The 27803-nt window shown below is 40.0% G+C and overlaps 1 protein-coding gene and 1 long non-coding RNA gene across 2 annotated transcripts in view; one reads left to right on the top strand and one right to left on the bottom strand.

Annotated features, from left to right (window-relative positions):
- camkmt (calmodulin-lysine N-methyltransferase) overlaps positions 1-27803 on the top strand; it is a 102855-nt gene that overhangs the window by 6272 nt on the left and 68780 nt on the right. The window lies entirely within an intron of this gene.
- On the bottom strand, positions 7592-27005 carry LOC117960812. The gene is made up of 3 exons (XR_004660233.1): positions 26992-27005; positions 16490-16491; positions 7592-7691 (listed from the first exon to the last, which is right to left on the bottom strand). It is a non-coding gene; the product is annotated as an uncharacterized LOC117960812 (long non-coding RNA).

Raw genomic sequence — 27803 nt, 5'->3', positions numbered from 1 at the left:
TGTGTGTGTGTGTGTGTGTGTGTGTGTGTATGTGTGCGTGTGTGTGCGTGTGCGTGCGTATATAAGCATGTGTGTATGTGTTGTAATAGGTGCCCCCCGTAGCCTTCCCTTGTACCAAGCCTTTAGCAAAGCCCTGTTTGCATAATTATGCTAATTCATTGTGCCATAGTGCTAATTAGACCTTTTTTAGACAATAGAGCTAGACTTGGAGCTGGCAGGCATACACACACATACACACACGGTCACTCACTCAGACTGTTGTGTCAATGACAAGGTTTGTGGTCCCCCTCTGCGCTGTTTATAGCTTGCTCTCTATAGAAATGGTTCTCTACTGGTGTGCTCCGGACTGAGCTCAGGTGTCTCTTACGATTTGGATTCAAGCTAATGGAACAAAAATCAATGTGAATCAAGAATACTACACAAACATCTTCACAGTCTAATAAAATGGGTCCATGCCCATAATATCATTCTTTCTTATTCCTTGGAGTTGTTGTTAATATCTCCTTTGCCAGCAGTTTGTTATATTTTTCTTAGCTCCATTTATTTTATCATCGCACATTGTGACAATAACAAATAGCACACACCTTAGTTACTTTTGGTTAACTATTTAAGTTGAATATGAACGAGTCCAGGACCCGTGCTTAATGAAAAGAAAAGCGGTTCATTTGTTATATTTATTGAAACATACATTTCTTGAAATACTGATTGTCAGACAGAAGGAATTGATTTTCCAAAATGCATTGTATTGGTACTGGAAATTTACATATGACTCCTGACAGTATTAGGAAAAAGATAGAGGCATTTTGAGTAGTCTTAACTTATTGTAACTTGTTTTCAAGACATTTGATTTTAAAGTAAATAAATTCTACCAATCTACTAATTCTACTAATGCAATACATATCCCACCAACATGCTGCAGGAGAGATTGAATAGATGGCTTAAGGTTTTAGAAATTAGCTACAGTAATCTACCTAGAGAGAGTTAGTGTTTTAAAGACAAAAAAACATTTTGCAGTTTCTAATCTTTCACGATGATTTTGCCTGTCACACAGTTGTTTAATATGGTTTGGTATGATGGGGAGAAATTTGATCCAAAGTTCTGTTCTGTAACATCAGCAGTTGTTTAAAAATGAGACTGGCTACGTGTACCAAAAAGTGTTAAACAGGGACAATAAATGTGGGTTTCCACTCGTCCTACACAGGTACTGTTTTTTTTTGGAGTATACATTTTATTGTATTGTATGGTTTTAAATTAAAAGGTTGTTTGATTAACATGTTTTAAACAAGCCAAATGCATTGTACCACCAAACACAATGAAATGGGATTTTGTGAGTAATTTAACCTCTTAACACAAAGAAGACAGTCACACAGTATAAGTGTGTATGCGCATGTGTATGCATGTGTGTGTGTGTGTGTGTGTCACTTTGTGGTGTAGGGGTGGGGGTTGGTGGTAGTGTAAGAAAGACTTGAGTAGCTTGAGGGCAAAGTGAAAGAGTTGCCGGTTGACTTAATTGAAAGTAATTGATTTTCGCTTCTGTACCCTTGTCTCCTCCATCCGTTCACTGAAGGAAACAAGAAACAGGGACTTGCCTGAAGTACTGTTAGGTGTTGGAAGCTTCTTGAAACTCGAGAAGTAAACAGTCACCCCACTATATGGTATTTGAACACAACTTGAAGCTGATGTGCAGATGCAGACATGCATGTGCACGCTGGAATTAGGAGCAGTAAACCTTCATTGTTACTATATATGTTAATAGGGATTAAAGGTGAGCTGTTGGGTGTAACTTTGCACAAGGATTCCTCCCATTATAGCCTGCAGTTCATTATGTGTGTGTGTGTGTGTGTGTGTGTGTGTGTGTGTGTGTGTGTGTGTGTGTGTGTGTGTGTGTCCAGATGCATGTGCACTATTACCAGTAAGCGGTGGGGATTAAGTTCAGGAAATGAGTAGAGCGTTAAAGGGTGCTTCCGTGCCCAGTGCTATTGCATTGTCACTGCTGCTAATACTCAGCTAATTACAAGGACATACTTTAACAGCAAGCTCAGCCCGTAACCCTCATGTCTCTCCACTTTGTTCCCTCCCTTTCTTAGGTTACTCCCTCCTCCTAGAATTAGGGAATGAAATGAAAGAGAGAAAGAAAAAAGAGAGTAATAACAGGTCTGTCCCCTCCCTTAAAGCTCACCCTCCCTTTGGACGGATACAATTATTGGATTTTTCTCCATTTGAGTCACCCAACCCTTATGTGCCCCTCCTGGCAATGTCCCCCATCCCCATGATGACTAAGCTCAGCAGTTGGAACATTATTGTCACCTGGTTTGCCATATCACCAAAACGCAATAGACTCTACTCTTGTTAGCTTAAAGGATTTTTTTTTTCATGCTAAATGCTTTTTTATGTTTGAGTGTCTAAGGTTTAAAATATACACGATGGACAATGAAAAGCTCCAGCCGTGCCTTTAATACCTTTGTAGCACAATAATTTGTTTTATGAGTTGCTATGTCAACTCTTGTGGTAATCATAGCTAGAAATCTTCCTTTTTATATAACAATACTTTTGGTTTAAGCATAATGCTCACTGTCACAAGCTTAATGATACACCCAAAGCTATAAAACCCTCAAAGATAATCTTTTCTCTGATTATAGCAACACTTAGAATTTATTTTTGATTGCAGACGTCCAGGCTGTCTCTAGTATAGAATCTTTTACAATAGCCTTTTACATCATCTTCTCCAGTTACAATCATGAATACCCTTGGGTATAACGGCATGATAGTATAGGAGAGTGGCACATATTTATGGAACTTTCAGCTACAGTCACACATTTTTTAAAAGGTGTTTCTTAAACAAGATTAAAGCTACTCGGAAAAATGCAAAATATATTGTGGGTTCTAGCTGAGCCTTTTTCATGTTTACACAAACTGTACGTGCCTACATTGTCAGTGTGTCTGTATCTATGCACATTTGTGTGTACCATGAATGTATATACACACACACACACACACACACACACACACACACACACACACACACACACACACACACACTATGCACAGAATGGTTACTAGTAATACATCTCCGTTTAGACTGACCCTGCAAACACATGCGTGCATCTGAACACCGACACACACACAAATGTGCTGCTTGCATTAGAGAGCTAAGTGATTAGTGCATGGTAGTTAATTTGCCTCTCCTCCCTCTTGTACCCATCAAGTGCACCATGTTTACTTCCAAAGTGCACACATAAAAGTGCATGAGTGTGTGATTGTTTATGTGTGTGCAAATCTGTGTGTGAATGTCCCTGCTGACGTTTTAAAACAAATAGATGATTAATGTGATTAGTGTGTTGGTCGGGGAGTGAAACAGCTATAGTAAATGGCTACATGGTCGTATGGGAATAGGCTTTGGCTCCAGTCCAAACACTCAGTCCCTGTGTCTTTGTGCGTCAGCATTTGCTTGCTTTTTAAGCGGTTTCACAATTTTCACCTGATGTAAAGCTGTAAAGAATATCTGTGCAGTTAAAAAAAAAAAAATTCTATTCCCACAATTCTTTTCACATTTATAACACAAAGCCTAATTTTCTGTTTTCTTGGAAAGCAGTTCCCCCTCTCACAAAATGTTTCATGCCTATTTTTCCTTGCCTTTTAAAGGATAAAAACATGAAGCTGTTTTTGATCACCATAACCTTTTCAGGGAGCTAGGAAACTTTTAAAGAGCTCAGGAACCTACAATTTACTTACAATAACTGGGTTATATGTTCAGCTCCTGCCCGCAAAATTCAACTTCTGAGCTACGTACCATACCGGAGGTAGTGGCTTTTATCTTTAATTTACGGTTTCAGGTGGGTGTGCAAAATATATTTAATCATTAAGTACGGAGAGTTATCAATAATTATTACTAAATTGATCCTTAGTTCCTGGAACTGTTCCCTGAAAAAGAGGTTGAGCAGCCTTCAACCTGTCAACTTGTCTTTGCTGAAACTGCTAATGTGTTTGTTATTTAGCTAAGGAGCCATTAACTTGCTTAGTGACTCACTATACAGCTTTAATGCACAAACTGCTACAGTACTTCTTGTTTACTCTGTCAGTCTCGTTCTGTCTGGAGACTCCCTAAATAGCCCCAGAGGGCTCTTTAACTGTCAGTTGGCTGTGCTAACGCTAAAGTAGGTGTTGACGCTAATGGGTGTGCTAAATGCTAATATGAGCTAGCGTGAACCTCTGAGGGGAAAGTTAACTGATTTTCAAGTGGCCCCCCGAGAGACTGCTCTAATCTCTAACTAGCAGTAACATCTCACTGGGGCTCCAGGCTGGACTAAAGCTGTTGGGAAGATTCTCACTGCATACTGTAATATTTCTATTTTGGCTTTCTTCCATCATTTTAGGAAATAATGGGAAAATGATTTACTGGTATATTGTCTGGGGTTTGAGCGGAGGATGTGACAAAATATATCTTTATGGTTTGATAATCATTCCCAAATGTTATGAAACAAGACCAATTTAACTTTTAGATTTCCTTTGATTATGAAGTTGTCTTTTGAAGAGTTTAGGCATGTTTCACACCCACCCACTCTGCACACACTTCTTTTACGCTCTTATTCATTGTGTGTGTGTGTGTGTGTGTGTGTGTAACTGGAGATCTATGATCTGTGATCACAGATGGAGACATACTTTTTCAGTACCATGCATCTTCTTCCTTGCTGTCTTTCTTTCTTCTGCTTTATCCATACAAATTCACCTTTTGTGGTTTGTAGATTTTAATAAACATTGCCCTTACCCTTAATTGAACTTTACAATCAACCTGAATATTAAGTTATACATGATGTAGCTGTGTAGAGGTACTCAGTGTGCTGCTTTAGAGGTTCACCTTTGGGTAAGAAACCATGGGACGTATGTCCCTGTCCTGTGCTGCTCAGTACAAAGTACCCTATAAAATCTTCAGAATAAGGGAATTTCATTAATTTTTGAGGAGCTTGGCTCAATAGACAGCCATGAATTGAGACAAAATAAAATGTTTATGTGACTCTTTAAACTGAAAGGGCCAACACTTTGGTGTCTCCAGGTTCTTAAATGTGAGAATTTGCTGCTTTCTTTTGTTATATACCATTATAATTAGTTTTTCTTATTTTTTTTTTTCAATGTCAAAACAAGACATTTGTAGACGTCATCATGGATAATGAGAAATTGTGATTAGAATGTTTCTGTATTTAGTAATAATGGAATAGAGTACATGATTTATCAAATGATGAAAATAAAAGTTGTTCAATTGATAATGAAAACAATGTGTTGCCTTATTCTGGATAAGTAGAAAAAGTATCAAAACTATGTGATTTTTCAGACAAATTACAAAACCTCTCCTTGTCATTTTTATTATTGCTGTGCCCAATACCTTTATTAGCCTATCGCGGTGCTTCTGTTGATTATCAGCAACAAGTATCATCGTACGAGTAACATTTGCCACCACTTTTCAGTCACTAGTGGTAAAGAGATTGCAAGCTTAAGATATATCCAGATATCTGGTCAAAATCTACAAATTTACAATAAGAATCCTCTTTTAAAGTAAAATGGCTTGAAGAGTGTTAAAAATGTGTGTTCATTCCTGTGCAGAGTTGTAGCTTATTATGTCAGTGCTACAGGTTCTATTTTCCTGTTCTGCTTGTAAAATCTTCCCTCCCTGTTTCATTGCTTTCCACCCTCTCTGCTGTGCTTCTTGCCTCCCTCTCTGCCTTTCTCTAACTCTCTCCCCCCACCAGTGATTGTACAATCTTCCCATCACCACCATAATCATAACAGCCAAGATTTTGTGCCAGTGTGTAACCACTGCCAGTCTACACACACACACACACACACACACACACACACACACACACACACACACACACACGCATACGCATGCACGTGTCCTGGGGGAGAAATACAGTTGGAGCTTTTATGCTGCTTTCCCAAGTGGCTGTTTTCGAGCGCAGCCACAATGGAGGGCCTAATGCGGATTTGTTTAGAGAGCTGGTTAATTTGAGTGGGATACTCTAATTGCACCTCTTTCATGGTGTGTGCGTTTGTAGATGTGTGTGTGTGTGTGTGAGTTTGTGAATGTGAGTGTCACCTGGTCTTTGTTTGGACTGTGTGTGGGAAAACATTTGCTCGGCTATAACTACACTACACAAACACTATAAGCTACATAAAACACACATAAGCGGTGTGAAGTGTCTAAGTACAGATAGCGGGAGGGAAACAAATAGAGGGAGAAAGAATACATGAATAGTATGCCTTATAATAGGTATAAGCTTACTGTATGTGTAGAGCCCCCACATTTATGATGAATGCACAATTTGTGTTTGTTCATGTGCATCTGTAGAGTGCTTCCTTCTGTCTCTTTTGCTGGTATTGTCCCCCAGTTGGGGGTGCTCTAAGTCTTTGTATGACTTCAATGTGTGTGTGTGTGTGTGTGTGTGTGTGTGTGTGTGTGTGTGTGTGTGTGTGTGTGTGTGTGTGTGTGTCAAACCTACTTACCAGTTTGGCATCTGTGTTGTCATACCACAGTGTCCTGGTATGCCTTTTTGAAATTCAAAGAGACACACATTTTGCACATTACATTTTGCAAGTAAGGTCTTTGTCTTGTGTTCTCAAGGGGAATCTAAAAAGTTCAAGGGGTTTTCACAGTTCATTTAACTGTTTTTTTTTAAGTCCGGTAAATACAACTCCTTTCCAAAAGTCAATAAGTAATCGTGTTGAATAATCACGATTTCATTATTGACCAAAATAATTATAATTGTGATCATCATTTTTTTCCTTAAGTGAGCAGCTCTTCAGACAAATACACATGTTTTAAATATAGTGTGGTTCATTGTGGTTGTTAGGCCTACTAGTAGTCACCAGCGTTTTATAGGATGGATTCAGGCAGGCCTGCCATAAAGAATTATGGACATGGGGACTACATTTTCTAAATTTGGCCCTGCATCCACACCCTCCAGCACCATAGACCATTACTAGGGCCCCCTTTAACCCTTGACCCCCCCTGATGACGGGCCTGCATACAGTTGACAAATTAAAGGAAAACCTGACTAAATGAATGAGGAAATGTAATGAATGTAGATGTTTCTATGAAGGACTCAAGGAGTCACTGAGTATACATTGTAGCCTTTGTAGCCACCGTATCTCATTCCAGTTGGGCTATGGGAGATTCTGCACTAAAAATAAGTTGTAAAATATTTGTTGGTTTCATCAACTTCCATTTTTCTGAATCGTTTCCTTCATTCTTCCTTCTTTGGTCCTCACTCTATTCAATCCTCCTCATCTATTTCCATTTGTTTTTCCCTGCGACTTTCCATCTTTACTCTTTGTTTGTCCATTTCTCTTTCAGTCTCAGTCCACCATCCACTTATGATGATTGTGTGTGTGTTTGTATATGTGTGGGTACCTCTGTGTGAGTGCAAACACATGGCGTGCCCTAAGTGGGCCATAGGCCTAAAGCTAATCAATGATCGTCATTTAAGCCCATTCTCATCCTGCAAACACACACAACACAGTACTTTGCTAATCAATTGAAAATAAGTGTCATTCCCTTTTGCTTGTCAGCTAAAAGACATGGACGACAGAGCCAGGATAAAGGTTGGGTACCGAAACGCGGTACCAATAGGGCACCGGTTCCGACGTAAACAGTAGTGATGAGATCGAATAAGAATAAGAAAATTCCGGTGCCTGACCTTTCTTTTCAGCAGCATCACTGCCCGGGATGCTACGTTACCCTTAGCTGGATTAATGGTTAAAATGCTAAAATAAGTGGCGCCTTTATTTCCCTGTAGAAGATTCTGGGATGTTACAGTCTGCAGCTGCCTGTTGTCGGAAAAACAACACAGATGGTGCGTTTACTTGAAACTCGCCAGCCTTGTGGTGTGTTTTATCTTATTGCAAAATACCCTTTTCTCATCTGGTGCTCATTTTTGTCGTTTACCAGCAATTTACTGGAGAAATAAGTCATTGTTATAAGTTATTGTTTTTATATTATTAATCAATCATTTACTTTTGACCACATGTCTTAGCAATGAACAAGCCAGTCTTTAATGTCACCAACTGTCATTTTGTACTCCTTTTTATATTTTATATTACATACATTATAAATATTTACAATATATATTTTGGTCACCGTTTAGGCACCCGCACCTTTTTGAAAGTATTTTATCTGAAAAATCCAAAGGATTCCCAACCCTAGCCAGGATGGGTCATCTCTATTTCTCTGTAGACTTTTCTCTGTTTCTTTGTGTGCTTCTGTGTTTAGTCTTCATTATTTGACATTATGAGACAAGAGAGTGATCTCTTTTGTAAGCGTAAATGTATTGCTTTTCTCTTTGTGTGTGTGTCTGTGTGTATTCAGGTGCATACATGTGTTTGCAGGGTCAGTCTAAATGGAGATGTATTATTAGTAACTATTCTGAGCATAGTCACTGTAGTTCCCTAGCAAAGCAATCAGATCACTTAAGAGGCTTCTTGGTCTATGGCCTAAAGCTTCCTGTCTCTCCTTGTATGTCTCTCGCTCTCTCTATCCTTTAATGCGCCTCTTCAACACACACAAAAAACCCCAGCAGCCATGGCCATCACCCCTTATCTTCTCTCTCCTCACCCTGCCGCTCTTCTACCACTCCTGCATCCTGTCCTTTACCTCCATGAGGGGAAAAAGGACAAGGTCATAAAGATAAACATAGAAAAGTGAGAGTGGAAGAGAGAGAGACAGAGAGAGCCGAAATGAACCATCTCATTTGGACATTTGCCCCTGGGTGCTGTGGTGAGAGGCTAGCTTGCCTAGCAGATAATGCCCAATTGTGTATAAGGCATTTTTAAGCTTCAGTTAGCCGGCTGCTTTGACAAGCCATTACTGGAAAGAATACACACTCTCTCTCTCTTTGCGTAGACATTTCTTTACTTACACATTGCCTGTGCATTGGAGCAGTGTACACAACACACAAATGTGTGTATTTTAACAGCATGCTTAGTGGACGGTTTCCATAAATGCATGCGGTGACAGATAACATTACCACAGAGTGTCAGCTTTCTGTGCTTTATATAAACCCTGTTTACATGAGTAGACTATTTAGTGAAAGGTCCATTATCACTGGTGGCACTGAGGAGATTGATAGTAAAACGCAGAATTCTGTCACCATGGACCCATTCCAAGTAGAGGAGCTGTAGCCCAGAATCACAAATAAACATCCATTTCAAATCCATATCAGTTAGCCTACAAAGATACAAAGTCAATCATCAATCAATCATTCCAGCATTAATGCATGTACTACAAAGATCAATTTCAACATAAAAACTAGGTCTGCACAACATATTGTTTTTTTAGTATCATTGCAATATCAAATTGGGCAATAAACACATGGCGAAAGGCTGCGACACATATGCAACATGTCCACTTTTTTGTGTTTGTTGAAAGAAAATATCAGGAGAAAACTGAACATTCAATTATAACTTTGGACGGATTGAAGATATTAGTTGTAACCCTTCATAGATATTTTTTCTTTTTCTTTTGGTGTGTTGCTACGCACTTATTGTGTTTTTATAGCTAAATTCGTTTGTTATTTTATTGTTTGAAATATAAAGTAAAGGTCCCATGGCATTAAAATTTCATTTCATGAGGTTTTTATTAATAATATGTGTGATAGGTGTAAACTGAGCAAAGTGGCAGTTGGTCAAGGCCACACCCCCCCTCCACCCTCTCTCCTCCTCAAGAGTTACAAACTCAGAAATGGCACATACTAAGGAAAGCTCATTGTGGGACTGGTGTTAGTGGCTGTAATTCTGCACCAAGGCTGAATTTTGGGTAAGAGACTTCAGATATGGTATTAGGGGACCACTAAGGTCTATGTAAAAGAGACTTCAGATATGGTATTAGGGACCACTAAGGTCTATGTAAAAGAGACTTCAGATATGATATTAGGGTACCACTAAGGTCTATGTAAAAGAGACTTCAGATATGATATTAGGGGACCACTAAGGTCTAAATAAAAGCATCCAAAGAGCACCATGCTATGGGACCTTTAAGATTAAAGACTAACTCCTACTCCTAGATTAAATCCTACTGACTTTAGTGGTCACCTGATTTTCCCTCCAACACCGCCTTGAGGGGGACATTTCAAATAATTTCAGGATACCAGGATGATTATCTTTGTATCCATCTACAATGAAGAATGTGTTTTTACTTCACACCTGTGTATCTTTTATTAAGTACGCCATAATAATGCTGTTTTGGGCTTGAGAAATCTGTTCAGGAGGGAAAATGTTTGGTAACCATTGTGGCTGTAAAAGAAACCTTCCCCATCTCTTTACCTCTAAACACAATGTATCCTTTGTTGGTACTGCATTAAAACTTTGGAGCCCAAATATGTTTTAATAATAATAAAAAATAATACAAATATGATAATGCACTTTATTTTATAAATTTCAATTCCGGAGAAAGTGGCTGGGACAAATTATAAGTGGCTGGTAAAATTGGCATCTACCAGCCACTGTGGCTGGTGGGCGAAAAAGTTAATTTCCCACCTTGCTTGCATATTGAGGAATTTTCTGCAATCAACAGTTAAGTAGACAAACCAAAAGGTAAAGGCAAACTGAACAGTGCACCATAACAATAACCAATGAGTAGTGATTTAAATGCCACCGATGATGTGTTTGATCGACATACCAGTAGCCTCATTATCAAAGTGATGCTGTTCTAACAAGTAATTTCTTGTAATCCATCTTCCCTACCTTGTTTGATTGTTGACTATATACTGTATCATGTAGGTGTATTGTCTGCAAGTGTGAAGCAAGGTTCCATGCTGTCATCAGCAATTGCAGATGTTTTAACCTCCGCCTCTTCTTCCTTTACTGTCCGATACATTCATTTCAATGGTATCTAATATAAGACCCATGAGCCTCTCCAACTCCTGACCACTCAGAGGATCAAAACAACTATGACTCTTCCGAGTGTTTCACTCACTGTATATTTTTCTTCATGCTGCTGTACCCCTGCCTCGTTAACGGCCCAGTGATCCACACACCTTGCATTGCTGCTTGAAAGAAATTTAGAGTTACCATGTTTGTCTGATCCACGGTTCTCCAAAATGTTCACTCTCAGGAAATCTGTAAAATGCTATAACAATAATTCCAAGTTTATAATGGCATGAAGTAGTTTTTGTCTAGTATACACAGTGTAAATCACTAAATAAAATGGAAACTGTTACTAAGCTAGGGCTTTTAACCATGCAGCCTTATATGCATGACTTTTTAATTAAAGTTCAAGTTAATTTGATAAAAACTTGCATGTATTAAATCATGTTTTTTACATTAAGTCCTGCATTTCATGTATTTATTTAAAGGTGCGCTGCCACACGTATTTTATTACTTTGTGGTAATGTCTGAAGTTCTACCATGGACTTGAAAGCCTGCAAGAAGACTCTAGATTTTTGCCAGTTCTCATAATATTCATGAGACAAGCTGCTTTTAAGCTGCTTGACTTTGATTGGCTGACAGCTACCCAGCGCAACTGGGTGAGCTCATGAATAGTAATGAGCTCAGGCAACATGATGTCAGACTGACCAGCTTTTGAAATTGGCATGATTTCTCCGCCTATTTCTTTTCTGTGGCTAGAGCTGACAGAGGAGGTAGCAGTTCATTTTCACATTCACGACATAACAGAAACACATATGGACCTAACATTTAAAAAAAAAAAAATGCAAGTAAAAACGGTTTGGTATGGCAGGGCACCTTTGAAGTAAATGAGTACAAAAAACTCCATAATAATACAACAAATCAGATCCTGTCCTTCGCATGTGCACAGCAGGGTAAAACGTGGATGGGCTTGGAGAGAGGGGAGAGGCAAGGACAGAGAAGAGGAGAATGTCTAATAGAGATATATCATTACACTGTTATATGTGTTATCTATTTTGCTGCCATTGAACAGCAGCAGCATGAGATTGGCAGTAGGCCATGCACACACACACACACATATACACACGCTGTGCCTCCAGTGGGGCAGTAATAGAGGGTGTGAGTGTATTAGTCGCTACAGTCCAAGTGTTAAGTGCTGGCCTGGCGTGTGGGAGATCGATGACAGCCGGGCAGCTCCTCATTCACACACTCACACACACATAGACACACACAGAGCTGTGACACATAGCCTAGGGTCAGGGGGTCATACACAAACATCTCTGTCCCTCAAACACACACAGACATCTCTTGGATATATATATATATATATATATATATATATATATATATATATATAATGTATATGTGTGTATCAAAAACACTCTGTGTGTCTATTACACATACACACACATACACACTGCCATACATACACCCATCCTGTGCTGTGACCGTAGGGAGGGGCCTGCTGTTGGGCACTGGTGGTCCATCAATACTCGGACAGAGGACTAATGCCTGCTATCTGCTGATGGACGCTGGCCTGCCTCCAGGGACCATTATACTCACTGGGCCACAGACAGACTCACACATACACAAACGCACATCAGTGCACTAACATAGACCACATAAACAAACCTTTCTAGTAACACTACATAGTATTTGGAGGCTCAAACACCACAAATACATGTACATACAGTAAATACATGCATACACATGCATTTTGCTGTGCATTCAGAGCAGTGCAAATAATTAGTTTTAACATTATAATGCTTAGTGTTGGATACAGGTTAGACACTCTCAACATAGACAACATGTACAGCAGTACTCTCATTATGGCAGCTCTGTAACAAGATAATGCAAAGTCTTAAAAGTAAGTAAAATAATTGTTACAATAAACATGTGTTGTTGGGTGTGTGTGTGTGGCCTTGACCAACTGCCACTTTGCTTGATTGTAAGCCATGGTGTTTCTCTGGGCGGGCAAAGCTGAGAAAGGGTAGGTAACCCTGCCCCCTCTGACCTCATAAGGTGCAAGATTCCAGATTGGCCCATCTGAGCTTTCATTTTCTCAAAGGCAGAGCAGGATACCCTGGGCTCGGTTTACACCTATTGTCATTTCTAGCCAGTGGGGGACCATAGGCATGCTGGGGGAACTCATATTAATGCTAAAAAAAAACTCAAGGTAAAACCCTATGTCAATTTCATGACATAAGATTTTTTGGGGCATGTTAGACCTTTATTTGACAGGATAGCCATAGACATAAAAAAAGAGAGACAGAAGGAATGACATGCAGCAAAGGGACGCATGTTGGAGACAAACCCGGGCCCGCCGTGTCGAGGAATAGACCTCTACATATGGGCGCTTGCTCTACCAACTGAGCTATCTGATCACCCCATGCCATGGGACCTTTAATAGAACCACTCAGTTTTTATCACTGTTTGAAAAATTGTAATTGGAAAATGTCCATTCAGGTCTTAAAATTACTCCTATTTTTGATTTTGGCTTCTTTCACTTTCCGATAAGTTTAAACATATTTAATACCAAGCAAGTTAGTCTGTGCAGATCGGGCACAGTACACGTCATTTGCTGCAGTGCATTGCTGCTGTAGTATGTTATGATGCCTTCCCACACAATCCTCTTCTTTGTTGTGCTGACCCAGACAGTAGGGTCATTAGGTCAACAGCGTTCACATGGCTTAAATCACCAAAGTGTTGCAGGATCAAGTGCTATGTTCTGAGCCTTTTCCTTGCTATCCATCAAACCGCAATCCAGACACCATTTGTGCTTACTTTTCTCTACTTTACTGTGGCTCTTTAGTCCTTTTCTTCACCCTCTTCTTCTTAGCAACAGACCCTCGTTTTTGCAGCCCCCTTAAATGCATCCAATTGAACACACTCTCACAGATCTGTATTACTCACTGAGTGTCAGACTCAGCAACTCTTTAAGTGAATTAGCCAAACAACAGATGTGCTGAAGAGAAGAAGATGATAGAACAGATATCTAGGAGACCCTAGAGTGGATGAAGTGAAGTTAGACCATGTGTCTGTTCTTCAGGTGTTAACCCTTAACTGGTTACTATCACATGTAAAGCAGCCATATAATAATCTAAATACAAAAGCTGAGCAAAACTAATAAACCAGTGTTCTATTTATAGACTATATTCGGGCACCTCCGCGTGCGTGCGTGCGTGCGTGCGCAAAGTCTTTGTGTGCAAAGTGTGCAGAAGATACATGGTTTGGGTCAGACCTCTGAAAGTTTCTTACATGTCTTCCACCTCTCTCTCCCCTTTCACAATTTGAGCTTTCCTATCCATCAAAGGCAGAAATGCTCCCCAAATGAAATAAGGAAATGTAACAGCAGTTTCTTTAAACATGTGAATTTGTTTGGATTGTGTGGGTCATTGATCTCTATGTTACATGCTGTCAATAACAATAGATTTTTTCAGATTTAGTAATATTACAATTTGTCCTGACAGAGGGCTGCTTTTATCTATAGTAACAATTTGATTGAAAACAGAGAGTCATTACGCTTTAAAAATATCACCAAATAGCATTGTGATCTCATTCAGCCCTTTGTATCCATAGCTGTCAGCAACACCGAAGTATGGTTTTGTTCCAATATTGATATCGGTACCCTCTGAATTCCTAATTAGACCAGCTAATTACTAATACTGCAAAAAAAGTCTTTGTTTTATTGGCTCGGCACAATAAAAAGACATCCCTAGAGCTCAGAAACCACAGTCCCATAATAACATAAAGCTCTTGATCGTGTCGGCGGTAAATCCATAATACTTGAAAAGAATATTTAGAGTTCATAGAAATTCATGTCAGGGGGAAGTCTACGTCTTCTGAAAAGCCTGGGTAAATAAGTGCTGATGCTAGATAGTTAGTGTGGAGGCCACTCTTTCTTTTTGTCGCCGTCTCTCTATGTCTTTTGATAAAAAAAAAACACCGAAATGCCTCATTAAGCCCAGCTGTGGATAACAATCAAGAGTTATAAGAGACAGGAACAGGGAGGAGAGGAATGAGCAATTCAGAGAGAAGACGTGAAAACAAAGTACAACATGACGGACAAGAAAACAATGAAAGGACACCTTGAGAGAAAGAGAAAAGAGGAATATGGGTCCTGACAGGAGACGGGGGCTGTCTACAGATGTGCCTGCATCAAATTCAAGCGCCTGTGGGCATCATCACAGTACAGACATGCACGCACGCACACACACACACACACACACACACACACACACACACACACACGCACAGGGATAACCCATCAGTACTGGCCAAGTGTTGTTTAATCCAACCTGACTTGCACTCGACAGAAAAAGCAAATTCACTTCCACTCACAGTCTGGAAAACGGAGCGCTCTTCACATAAATGGCAGCGCTCTGAATTACCCCGTTTGTGTGTTTGTGTGTGTGCCCGCTGGCATGCACACGTGCGCACACTCCAAAGCTCATGTTTTTATTTTTGTGATGATATTTTCAGTGTGTTTGTGTGTGTGTGTTTTCATGTATTGGTGTGACAACCTCTTCAGCGGTACCCCCTTCATTGTGTGACAGGCAGATAGCTAGGCTGCTCTGCTCCCTATTGTTAGGGGGCTGTCATCAAACCCTGCTTGTACAGCCAGTTATACTGCCTGTGTGTGTGTGTGCATGGATGTGTGGGAGACAGAGAACACTTTATTGCGCTTCTACATCTTCATGTGTGCTAGTGCATACACCTGAGCATGTTTTTTTGTTTGTTTGTTAATGAGTAGGCTTGTTTTTGTTCCTGTATATGAGCATATGTGCATGGGTGAGTGTGTGTTTGATGTGTTTATCTGTGCCACAATGAGAGAGAGAAGAGAAGATGAGGGCTTACAATCCATTGTTTGACAGACTGATAGTTTGGCTGAAGCGCTCCACTGTACTTCCCTCTCCTCTCCATTGTTATGCGACTTGTCATTAAGCCCTTGTTGCCCAGTCAAAATGGGCCGGAGTGCTTGTTAGCCACAGAACAGTCATTTGTGGATCACACACACACACACACACACACACACACACACACACACACACACACACACACACACACACAAATACAAGAGGGCAGATTCACAGTGTGCATACAGCAGATGTGAAAAATCACTTTTGCACAGTATCTATGGTTCTTGATGTATTAGTAACATTCTCATATAATACTGTTAAAAAAGACACAAGCTGTGCTGATGAAATTAGGAGCCCTGCAGTGTTGAAAGAGCTAAGTAGAATATTCCATACAGCTTTTGAAGAAAAACCCAGCTCTGGAAATGGAATGATATTTATGTAAGAGGTGAAAATTGGATGAAGGAAAGTCTACTTCAGTGTTTTTTCTTCTTGTAAGAATTAATAAGTAAGAAAGGATAACTCCGTACACAGAGATAATGGGTCTTCTTGGTCTTTTTACTGTAATTCATAAAATCTTTTTTAATATTTTAGTTGTGTAAGTAACATCAGGTAGAGCAAGAGTGGAATTTTCTAGAAAGATTTGTATGTTCATATTTATTTATGTTATAGTTATGTGTAACCATGTTCACTGTGTTATAGTCAACATAATGTCAAGCAAGCTGATTGGTCAATTCAACTCCTGTCAGGAGGAAAATAAAAATCACAGATGTGTACTCAACATCTATAAAGATAGAAGAAGAAGCCATGCGAACGTCTATGAACAAACCCTATGCATATTTGCTTTCGCCTACAGCATATCAGAAGCATTGTCCTAGCTTAATACAACTGTTTAAGTGCAATACAAACATGAATGGATTGTTATCTAACACCGTTGATAGTGTGGAGTGTTGATGGACTGAGGGGCTTGAGCCTCAGCCTCATGCTGTACTTGGTTTGTGCATTCCCGTTTTATTAAAACACATTCTGAACACCTTACGGTATATGATGTTGATCACCTGCGCCACTGCACCAGACAGAAATACAAAGACAAAGATGGATATATAGCCATCCATCCAGACAGACCAACCAATATCCCTCTCTGGTCCATTTCCTGTGTCAGGAGGAGACAAGGACAAACAGGTGACATCACTTCCTGCTGAAGACAATCACACAGGAACAGGCCAAGATCCTCAAGAAGTGCTGTCATCGCCATAACAACCCTGACCACAGCCAAAAACACACACACACACACGGCACTATTGTTAGCCCCAAACTGTTGGGCTGGGTTTATTGACATAATTTTGATGCATTGTACATTTCTGTCTGTGTATTCTTTTTTTGAATCTCACTTCCTTTATGCTTTTTTTATGCCGCGTTCCAGACACAGATTTTAGCCCGTAAGTTACTACTTCTGTTCACGTTCCCGGCAAAGTCACCACAAACCTTTCTAGCTAGCGTTAGTGTTAGCTAGCCAAGGGCTACCTACCGTTGACGTTAGCTAGCATTAGCTGATACTAGCGATTTCTAGTCGGCAACATATTTTGGGCTTAATTTAATAAACACAACCTGTAGTAGTACACAGTCGTGTGTGTGTTGTTATGATTATTTGGTGGAGCGGGCGCACATATATAGAGGTATACCCTTCGACGCAGCGGCCGCAGGTTCGACTCCGACCTGCAGCTCCTAGCATGTCATTCTCTCTCCCCTCTCATGTATTTATTTGTCCTGTGGAATTAAAGGCCAAAAATGCCCCGAAAAAAAAAATTATATCTATCTCACTTCAGCTTCATGCTGCATGTTATGTGGTATTAGTCTTTACACAACTTAATCAAACTAAACACATCCATCTGAAACGGCTTGAAAACACTTTGAGTATTTACTACAAGTATTAGCGTGTGTGGGTGGCCTGCAATCTAAGATGTGTACTGTGTAATTGCGGTCTCCCCTGTTGGAATCCCATCTCCCTTTACCTTTAAGACATGTTTAATATTATTTAACATCTGACATAAATGCAAGATCACTGTTTGATCAGTCATTTTATCTATTGTTTACAAGGCTTTTCTTTTATAAAAATGCAAAACATGGATGTTTAATGTTAAAAAAGTAAATAATGATGAATGATATTCAGGTCATTATAAAGCCTACCAGTTTGAACAATTACCACCCTTTTAATTGTTTTTGCTTGTAAGGTCATAGGGTCACCAATAAAAACAAACATGATAGAAAACCATGAAAAATACGGATGATCCAATCACATTTGGTGGCCCACTACATGCATCACTTTAATGCAGAATGCTCAATCATGCACTTAAACCAAGAACACAAAGCTAAGACCTTGTGGAAGTAAAAAGAGACTGACCTTTCATAGCTGTTGCACTGCAGTACCTCCTCTGGTCTGAAGGTGGGAGCAGTGGCTGCAGTTTAACAGCTCTGCCGTAGAAGAGGAAGACTTACACAACACACGCACACGCACACACACACACACACACATACACACACACACACACACACACACACACACACACACACACACATACACACACACACGCCAGTTCCTAAACAACTGTCTACTTTTCTTGATTGAGTACAAACCAAACGGACAATGGGAGGATACAATTACAAAGTGGAACAATCATATTCAAATAGTTGTGTAATTAATTGGTTGCTTTTATTTTCCTATTGTTATGTTTTAACTATTATGTTTTAAACAAACTTGTCCTGTGGGTTAGGAATAGGCTTAATTCTCTTCTACTCTGTTTTGCAGGAGTGACTTGTAGAAAAAAAGGTATGCTGAACAGTTGATTACACATTGTCACTCTCTACGTATTTGCCTTGATGTGCACTCTTATGTGTGCTCTTAATTGATTGACCCGTTGTTATGGATCCCCTTGTGGTCGGCACCAGTCAATACGGCCAGGTCTTTCCTCGGTAAGAGGGCCAGAAGGAGAAAGAAAGAGAGAGGGAAGATATTGATCAGATGCCGTGTGCATCGAATTCCAAGTTTACCTGACCTTCCAAACTGCTGCCATCATCACCATAGTACCCTCGCTTTCTTCCTGCTTTCCTCACTTCACTGTCCTCTTGTCTGAGCCCCGTGTGGATGCGTGCTTATGTGCGTGCGTGTGTGCGTACATGTGTGTGCTTGAGCTGCAGATAAAGCCTAAATTGAGCTGTTTTGATTGTTCACTGAGAGTGCCTGCAGCACAAGGCCCCTTGGCTGAGACACACACACACACACACACACACACATACACACACACACACACTTCCTCACATTCAACCCCACTCTGCTCTCCTCCTCTGCTTTTTTAAGTGGTGTTGGCAACAGCAGTGAAAATTCTTTTAATTACTAGTCAGAATAACTTTCAGTCTCTGAGATGAAGCGGGCTATTCGTTAACACCAAACACTGGAAAAAGGCTCCTGCATGTCTTAATGTCTCACTACCGCTAACATGGGTTTACTTAGCTTAAGGGCTAACTATAGGGAGGTTGTTTTGTGGAAGATGACTGGAAAATAAACAGTTTTAGAGACTTACTAGGGCAACAAAATACAGTTGTACTTGAGTGGACACCGATAAATTCTTTGGCTCATCCATCATTATTTAATCTTAATTGTTACTCTATTAGTATTGTTTGTCTGGAATTGTGTTGAAGAATATCTTGTAATGCAGTGGTTATAAAAGTTCAAAGAGTATTTAAGACATTTATTTTGATGTTAGAGATCAGGACAGACCAGTTGACCGAACAACCAAGAGGTTGAAGACCATGAGCTGTAGCCCAAATATTTATTCATTAATATATTGTTTCACTTTTCTTTATTTAAGTTCTGAATGGTTAAGATACACAAAATATGTACGAATAGACAGAGTGTGTTGTAAAGCTAGTTCTGCTTACAAAGATTCACAGTCAAAAGTCAGTGTATGAATATAAAACACTGGTGTAAACTGGTGTAACATAAATGAGATCACCACACTTATAGTGCAAGAAGACCAAAAATATCAAATTTGGAAAAAAGAGGGCTTTGCATATTTAGGTCCAATGCAGGTATTAAATGATAAATATCACATGTTACTCCAATTAAGGTCAAGTGAGTTAAAGATTGGCTTTATCATTAAATACTTTCATTATACCTGATTGTTAGGTACCTGTTGTCCCTATTGTTTTCAAAGTGAATGATATATCAGCAATGCCATCCTAGTACTCAGCAGAGGTCTCGCATGGGAATCCCTTTGCTCATATACCGGATTTAGAGAGATGCATTGGCATGTCATACATATTTGTTGATTTGAAAAGGGAATGAACCTGAACCAGAGTCCAATGATACCATACAATTATGCAAATGCGCACTTAAAAACAAACTGCACACAAATGATTTGGCGGAAAGGCTTTAGGAGAGTGAGAGGTGTGCATGTGTACACATGGATGTTGGCATGCAAAAACAAAATGCACTGGACATTGTTCTGTGGCTGTGCACACACATAAACACACACACACACACACACACAAGGGATGATGTCTGGCTAGGTGGATAAAGTAGTGCTATTGTAATTCGATAGATGGCTTTCCCTAAGATAATCTGCCTTAAACAGATGATCATTTTGGGAGTAGATTTGATTGATGTGGGACAGGCAGAGAAAGAACAAGCAGGAGAGAGAGAAAGAGTCTGTATTTTTAAGTCGCTGTGTGTATGTGTGTGTGTAAGAGAGAAAGAGAGAGAGAGAGAGAGAGAGAGCGAGAGAGATTGAAAATTAAAAGGGTACGTATGGTGAAGAACATTATTTTGTGCCAGCTGGACTCTAAATGATGCTCGAACTGGGACTTCTCTCCCTCTGCCTCTTTCTGTCTCTCTGTTGCTCTGGCTTTCTTCATGTTGTCATTGTTCATTTGACCAATCACACTTTGTCAGTTTTCCCTTATTTCACAAGCTGTTTATACAGCATTTGTGATGCTGTGGGCCTTTGCACACATTCACATTTGACTGAAAAACGTCTTATACACTTATACCTCTTGTTACATGATCTGTACATTTGAGTCCAGGTTAGTTTTGGCTTCAACATGGTGAAAAATGATTTAGGGTAAGAACAATTGCATTGTATTGTCAACGCAGTACAGTATGTAGTTTCCTACATTTCTGGAAACAAACATATTTGTTATTGTTCAATAATTATTTCATTAATCTTAAACCGATGCAGTTTTTTACTGAGGTGTTCCAACTTCCTGTCTGTCTGTCTCTCTGTCCTCATCAGCATCCTTACTCAACACCCACCTTCCCTCTCTCATACCTTCCTATATTCTGAGTGGCCTTTTTTTGTTGTTGCTGAAAACGGGAAGTATTAGAGTGAAAAAAACCTTTCTCTTCTTCCATCTGGAATGTGTTTTCCTCTCCCTGGTTTCACTCTCTTTTCCTCTCTCTGTCTGTCTTCCTGTCCCTCTATCCAAACATAATCCTCTGCTCAAGCCCCTTGGTTGCCATAGAAACATCAATAACATTCCTGCTTGACAACATCTTACATTAAAGTGGTCGTAGGGAGACTCGGCCCAACAGAGATAGACAAGACACACACACACACACAAACACACAGACAGAGTTGAAGGGTTAAACATTACTCCAGGCAACTAAATGTTACACATTTTCTTTACATTTGGGGACAGAACGAAGTGAGATTTAGCAGTTTGTCAAAAACACTTGGATGCACACATTTGGTGGAGAAATGAGAGATCTTAACCTCCTGCCAAGTGTGGGTCTGCGACTCTAAAATCTGTCCCCCCATGTGTAAGGAGGGGAAGGCCTAGTAAGTAATGATTATTTTCATTATTGATTCATCCATAAAATGTCAGAAGATTGTGAAAAATGCACATCACAATTTCTTAAACACAATGTGGCGTTGTGAAATATTTTGTTTTGTCCAAAACAAAGACATTTGGTTAACTGTGTTATGAACAAAGAAAAGTATCAAATCCTCACATTGGAGAAGCTGAAACCTCATCATTTTTTGTTTTAAAAATGGCCTTCATACAAGTAATCTATCATTAAAAAGGTTGCTTAATTATACTGTTGCTCGATTAATATATTCCGCTCCAGAAGCTTTCTTCTGGGGATTGAATGAAGCTTCACACATGTTTTTTAATTTCACTGTTTTATTTAAATGTCTCTTATTTGGACACTTCTTGAACAATGACTTTACTCATATTTATGTGTTTTAGGAAGTGATTTTGGTCAGGGTGCTGTAAGGTCAGGGGAAGAATTTGAGAGGAAGATGTTAATAAAACATTTTAGTTAAACATCATGTGAGAAAATTGTTAAAACTAATTTGGCTACTTTTTTAGATGGATTACAAATAATCCTGCTCAGCGCCATAGTCACAAAGAAGAGTTTCCGCTGTTCTCTCTCATGTGAAACAAGTGAAGTAAAATTAAGTAACAGTAAGTCATTTCAGCAAAACCGCAGCATGGATCTTTTTTCTGTGTGTGTGTGTGTGTGTGTGTGTGTGTGTGTGTGTGTGTGTGAGCGATAACCACTAGAGTCTACTCTCAGCTTGGAGTAACATCACTTTATGTCTCTCTCTTTTTCCATCTGTCTGTCTGTCTTCCTCCCTCCCCCCCTCTCTTGCTCAGTCCATCTCAATTAATACTCTCCCACCTCCCTTCGAGGGCCTATTATACATTAGCCCTCTAAATCGAATCTCATGGAAATTGCCAGAGAGACTAACACTGCCAGTTTGACTGACACACCGCTGGATTTGTATTCAGCACGAAGAACAGCCGAGCACCTACACACGCAAAATAACACACACATAAGCGTTGCACACTTGAGCGGTCAGCTACAAGCTCGCTACGTTACTGAACAGGAAAGCGTTTAAACACAAACACGCACAAACATATACAGTGAATTGAGCAATAGTTAATGCTAAAGACACAGATGATTTATTGTTGTGTGTGTGTGTGTGTGTGTCTGTTTGGGGGGGGGCGATAACTATGCTCTCTCTTCGTGACAGCGGCTACTGATTGTTCCATGGTAAGGCCTGTCATCATCCCAGTTAAATTATTCTGATTGGCTGCTGTTTTCCTGATGGCGCCCCTCTGTGTGTGAAGATGTGTGTTTTCTTTTTGATTGAGAGCATGTGTGCTTGCATTCTTGCATATGGGATTTTTTGTGTGTATGTGTATTGTGTGTGATTTCCTGATGGAAACCTTGTTTCATCAACTGTTGTCATTCCCACCTGTCTCCACTGTGGCTGTGCTGTGTCTAATCACTTGATGTGATTTGTGTTGGTAAAAACAACGTACCTTCCTCTGATGAGGGCCTCCCTCCTAGTGTTTGAGTGTGTGTGTTTGATGCAGGCACCCTTCAGGGCTTCCAAATCAACATTGTCAAGATCCCGCTGTCCCATTAAACAGCGACAAACCTTTTTGTCTACACACACACACAAACACACACACACACACACACACACACACACACACACACACACACTCACACATACACACACACACTCTCACGGCCAGATACAGTACATACTGAATTTGTAGCGGATCCTCGTTAAACACTGTACAGTTGTCTTGTGAAGTAATCAGGACAGATTGTGAATACCTTCGTAGTTTTACTACACTGTTTTACGTTGGAGACACATACACACACACACACACACAAACACACACACACACACACACACTTAGTGCTCTAGTCATACAACCACATAATGGGCGAAAGAGATACACAAAACAGATGGTTTTACAGCCAGCTGCCTTACTAATGCTAACAGGACATGTCACAGAAGAAGAAGAAAGCGGATGAGAGATAAAGAGGGAAAGTAGAGTCAGAGGAGATATTTATATAATGACAAAGACAGAAAAAGCGTACAGTATGTTTGAAAAGTTATAAAGAGAGTTGTTGCAGAGCAAGAGAAAAGGTTCTTCCCTGATAAGTACATTTAAAGTACCCAAACCACTACTGCAAACTGCAAAAAATAGTTTGACTGCCAGTTTCATATGAGTATCTGTCCTTCCCCTAAATACGCTAATTGTCCATCATATAAGTTGCCGGTTAGTTTCAACTTTTGACATGTCATGACTTTTTGTGTGAAGTGTTTACATTATTTTGTCTATTTTGAGTCAATGGGGGACAAGGAATGTATGGGGCATATAATAAAGACAGGAGGACAACATGCATGACAGCAAGAGATAAAAAACAAACCTGAAAGAACTCTCTAATCTTAGCCCCTCTTACCACCCTCACACCCACACTTCACCCAGGAGACTGTGTTACCAATCTGTGCCAGGCTGTGAAACATTAGCGCCATGCAATATTCAGCAGGACTAAGTCGGGCTTTTAGCATCAGGCGGGTTGTAGGCTCTATATGTTTAGAGGCAAGCCTGCAGCAAGAACAATCTGATTAGCTAACAAGCAAGAGCTTTCACTTCTAAGGACTGGGTTTGTGTGCAGCAGTGTGTATGTTGCTTTTATGTGTATATACTCTTAGTAAGTGTGTGTGTGCCATCTTAAATGGTACACTTAAATCTGATGGTCATTCCTTTCAACTAATTTGAGAGGGTTCGAAAAAGTGAGAAATGGTGCAGAAATGACATGTTGAAGGAAATGTTGAAAATGGCAATTGTATGTGCCTCTACACAGTTACATAAGTTGTGTGTGCTTCTTCTGTTTGCTTTCAGTTTCCTTTTTGATATTCAAGTGTGACCTGTTGCATGGATTCAAAAAGAAGTGACAATGTTACAGTGTTTGTGGGAGAGGGAGATGAGGTTTTCCACAGGCTTTATGCAAACACACCTACGAGCGCGCACACACAACCTTACCTCCCGCTATGTCACAATGCAGTGTGCTTTTTTCCTCAACAATAACCATTATAAAGCCCCCTGAACCATTGTAGTATAGCAAATGACAATACAGGCTTACAACTCACACATTAAAAAGTGTAAAAACACACAAAATAAATAATAAAATAATAAAGTATGCAAATAAAGCATTCTTACTTTGGCAGCACACAGTGAGAGATGAAGCAGAAGACAGCACAGGCTGAACTCTGAACTTTCTATGTGATTTTACTTCAACCTGTCTTTGTCTCCTCCTTTCTCCTGTTCACCCTCTTTTCCCATTTCCGGGTAGACTCTCATACAGATTTCCCACCAATTCTCTCTGTAATAACTTTCCCTTGCTTCATTTTCTTTCGTGCCCTCATCCTCCCTCCTTGATGATACTTTTATTATTGCATCTCCTCCTGAATGTTTGGGTATTCTTCTTCATTGCATAATGACGGACAGTGAGAGAAAGCAGCTAAATTGGAGGAAGACGCATATAAGACACTCCGTACACTGCTCTACTCTACTGCACAGAAGCAAAACAAAAATTGTGAAATAAAACATGTAAACATATGTAATAGATGAACTGAAACAACACTTGTATTATACTGTACGTACATTGTCATGCAAATACAGGAAATATGTACTCAACACAGTGTTTAACATTTCACTGGTTAGATTTCCTTTGTTTTTTAAATTTGTTGCATGTTGCTGAATATAGTCTCCAACCAGAAAATGGGATCCACTAACATGGTGACTTGTCGTGGTATTTGCAATATGCACTATGTTTTCCTCATTCTTCCTCTTGTTTTTCTGTCCCTGTTCTCCCTTTTACCATCTTAAATCCATTTCTTCTTTGTGCTTTCTCTTATTTCTTACCTCCGTCCCTCTGAAGCCTTTCCCTTTTATTACCTAACAATGATAATCTGATAGAGCAGTCAAATCTCTCTCATGTACATATATCTATTTATCTTTTTCTCTCTTTTATTCACTTTATTCACCTACACACACTCGCTCAAACACACATATTGTCATCCTGGTATTGTGAATTCACTGCTCCGGTAAACCTACCCACGCCATCTAACCTTGTGTTAATCCACCATCTGACTCTTCTCTATGCTTCTTTTCCTGTCGCTCAACCCTTTCTGGCCAACAGCAGCTCTTGAATAATTGCAGTGAGGAGGAAATTTTCAATGCATACGTGATGGGCTCTCTGAAGCATCTCTCTCTCTCCCTCTGAAAGTCAATCCCTTCTTCCTAATCCTACCTTGTCTAACTGAAGAGCCTATTTTTAACACACACACACACACACGCACACACACACAGGCTACACACAATTTGGATGAAAGCAGCTGACTGCAAGAGTAAATGCATAGGGAGAGAAACTTATCACTAAATGGCACTATTTTACTCGATACACACACTCAAAACGTCAACTGTTTGGTTGCACCCCCTCAATAATACGTGCATTCACATTACCTCGTACGAAGCCATTCACATACATTCACAGGTCAGTCGCTGTTTGTAACATAACCTCAATGAGAAGTGGTTTTCTGTATAACAAAACAGTCAAGTTGTTGATCATTTAGTTTGCCCATACATCTGTTCAATAGTATGTTTGTGTGTGCACGTGTGTTATTTTGTCAGTGTGTAGGTGTGTGTGTGCAAGATCATACATTATGTGGAGTGTTTTAACACCGTTGTGATTAGTGCCGTCACGTGTTGTCAAGTGGGAGGAATCACATTCATTTAAAAACAGACGCAAACATAATGATCTTTAGACACACACACATACACACACATACACACACACACCAACAACAATGCATCCCCCAGGGATTTTTGAGAGGTAAAGTGTTATGCTCACTTGACAAATAATATAGACAAATCTTAACCCCAGTGTGTGTGTTTTGTTCATGTGTTTGTGCAACCAGCTCACATGTCAGGTTTACATCATCTTTATGAGCACAAAGTTGGCGGACACACACACACACACACACACACACACACACACACACACGCACAAACACACACAGTACACAGTCACCTCTCTTTCCTGTTCGTTAATCCCCCGTCCCTCCAGCTGTGCAATCATAATTTAAAGGTGTTGTCTGTATAATTTCTGTGGATTATGTGATTAGGAAGCTATTGTGGCAGATTAATGTGTGAATGAGGTTAACCCATGATGAAATGGCTTTTGTCAGCCCGTGTCCTCTGCAGCCTATTGTAATGCTCTGTCCTTGTCCTTTTGTGTGTGTGGAACACAGCGAGACAGGTGGAGGCCAAAGCCTTCTAATCTTTAAGCCACCGTATTTATTAATGATCATATGTCTCGATTTATTAAGTTAATGTGTTGGGTGTTAGTCCGGTTTAACCCTCACCTCACTTAAACTCTCCTCATCTCTTTTCCTTCTTCCTTCCTCCACCTCTTTTTCGACTCTCCATATTAACTCTGCGGAGAGAGACTGGGTGACATGGACACAGCTCAGAGCAAGAGCTGTTGTTGGATCTAGATGGAACTCTGAAGAGAGGAGGCATGGCTGTGGCAGAGCCTGGAGCCAGCTGTCACAAATAGAACATTTAATAGTGTCTCTCTTTCTCTCTGTCTCTCTGGAGCTGGTCTGTTGTCGGCTCAGGTCATTCCAGATAGGACTCTATCTTAGGATGATCTCACTGACAGCACCCACTTTAGACTAATCACTCCATTTAGACTGGAGTGGCCCTGAGGTGGGAGGGAGAGAGAGGAAGAGAGAGAGAGAGGAAAAGAGAGGCAGAAAAGGAGAGAGATGACAGAGATGAACAGTTACTACCCCGCAGGAGGAGAAGGAAATGAAGGAAGATCCAAGCAAGGGCCACAAATCATTGAGAGAGCGAGAGAAATGCCAGACAGATTCTGAAAGAGAGAAAAAGAGAGATGGCAAGCAAGTTTATTTTAGGAGCCGCCTGTGAAGCATAATCATTTTTAATTGAAATGAGTGTTTTGCTAACCTTGGGATATTTGTGTGAACATATATGTCTGAGTCTATTTATGCAGGCCTATTTATTTGAGATTGTTGATGTTTGTGCTCTTGTCTTAAAGTTGAACAGTCACCTAGATTGCACAAGTCATCTCTTTGAGTTTCTCGCCATCACTGCTATCTGATGGTAGCTTTCTAAATCGTTCCCGAATCCTCATGCCAACGGATCTTGTGCTCACTG

Source organism: Etheostoma cragini, chromosome 17 (assembly GCF_013103735.1).
Source record: "Etheostoma cragini isolate CJK2018 chromosome 17, CSU_Ecrag_1.0, whole genome shotgun sequence".
Lineage (NCBI taxonomy): Eukaryota > Metazoa > Chordata > Actinopteri > Perciformes > Percidae > Etheostoma > Etheostoma cragini.
Note: the sequence above shows the minus strand (reverse complement) of the source record. Positions and strands in the feature narration are given on the sequence as shown.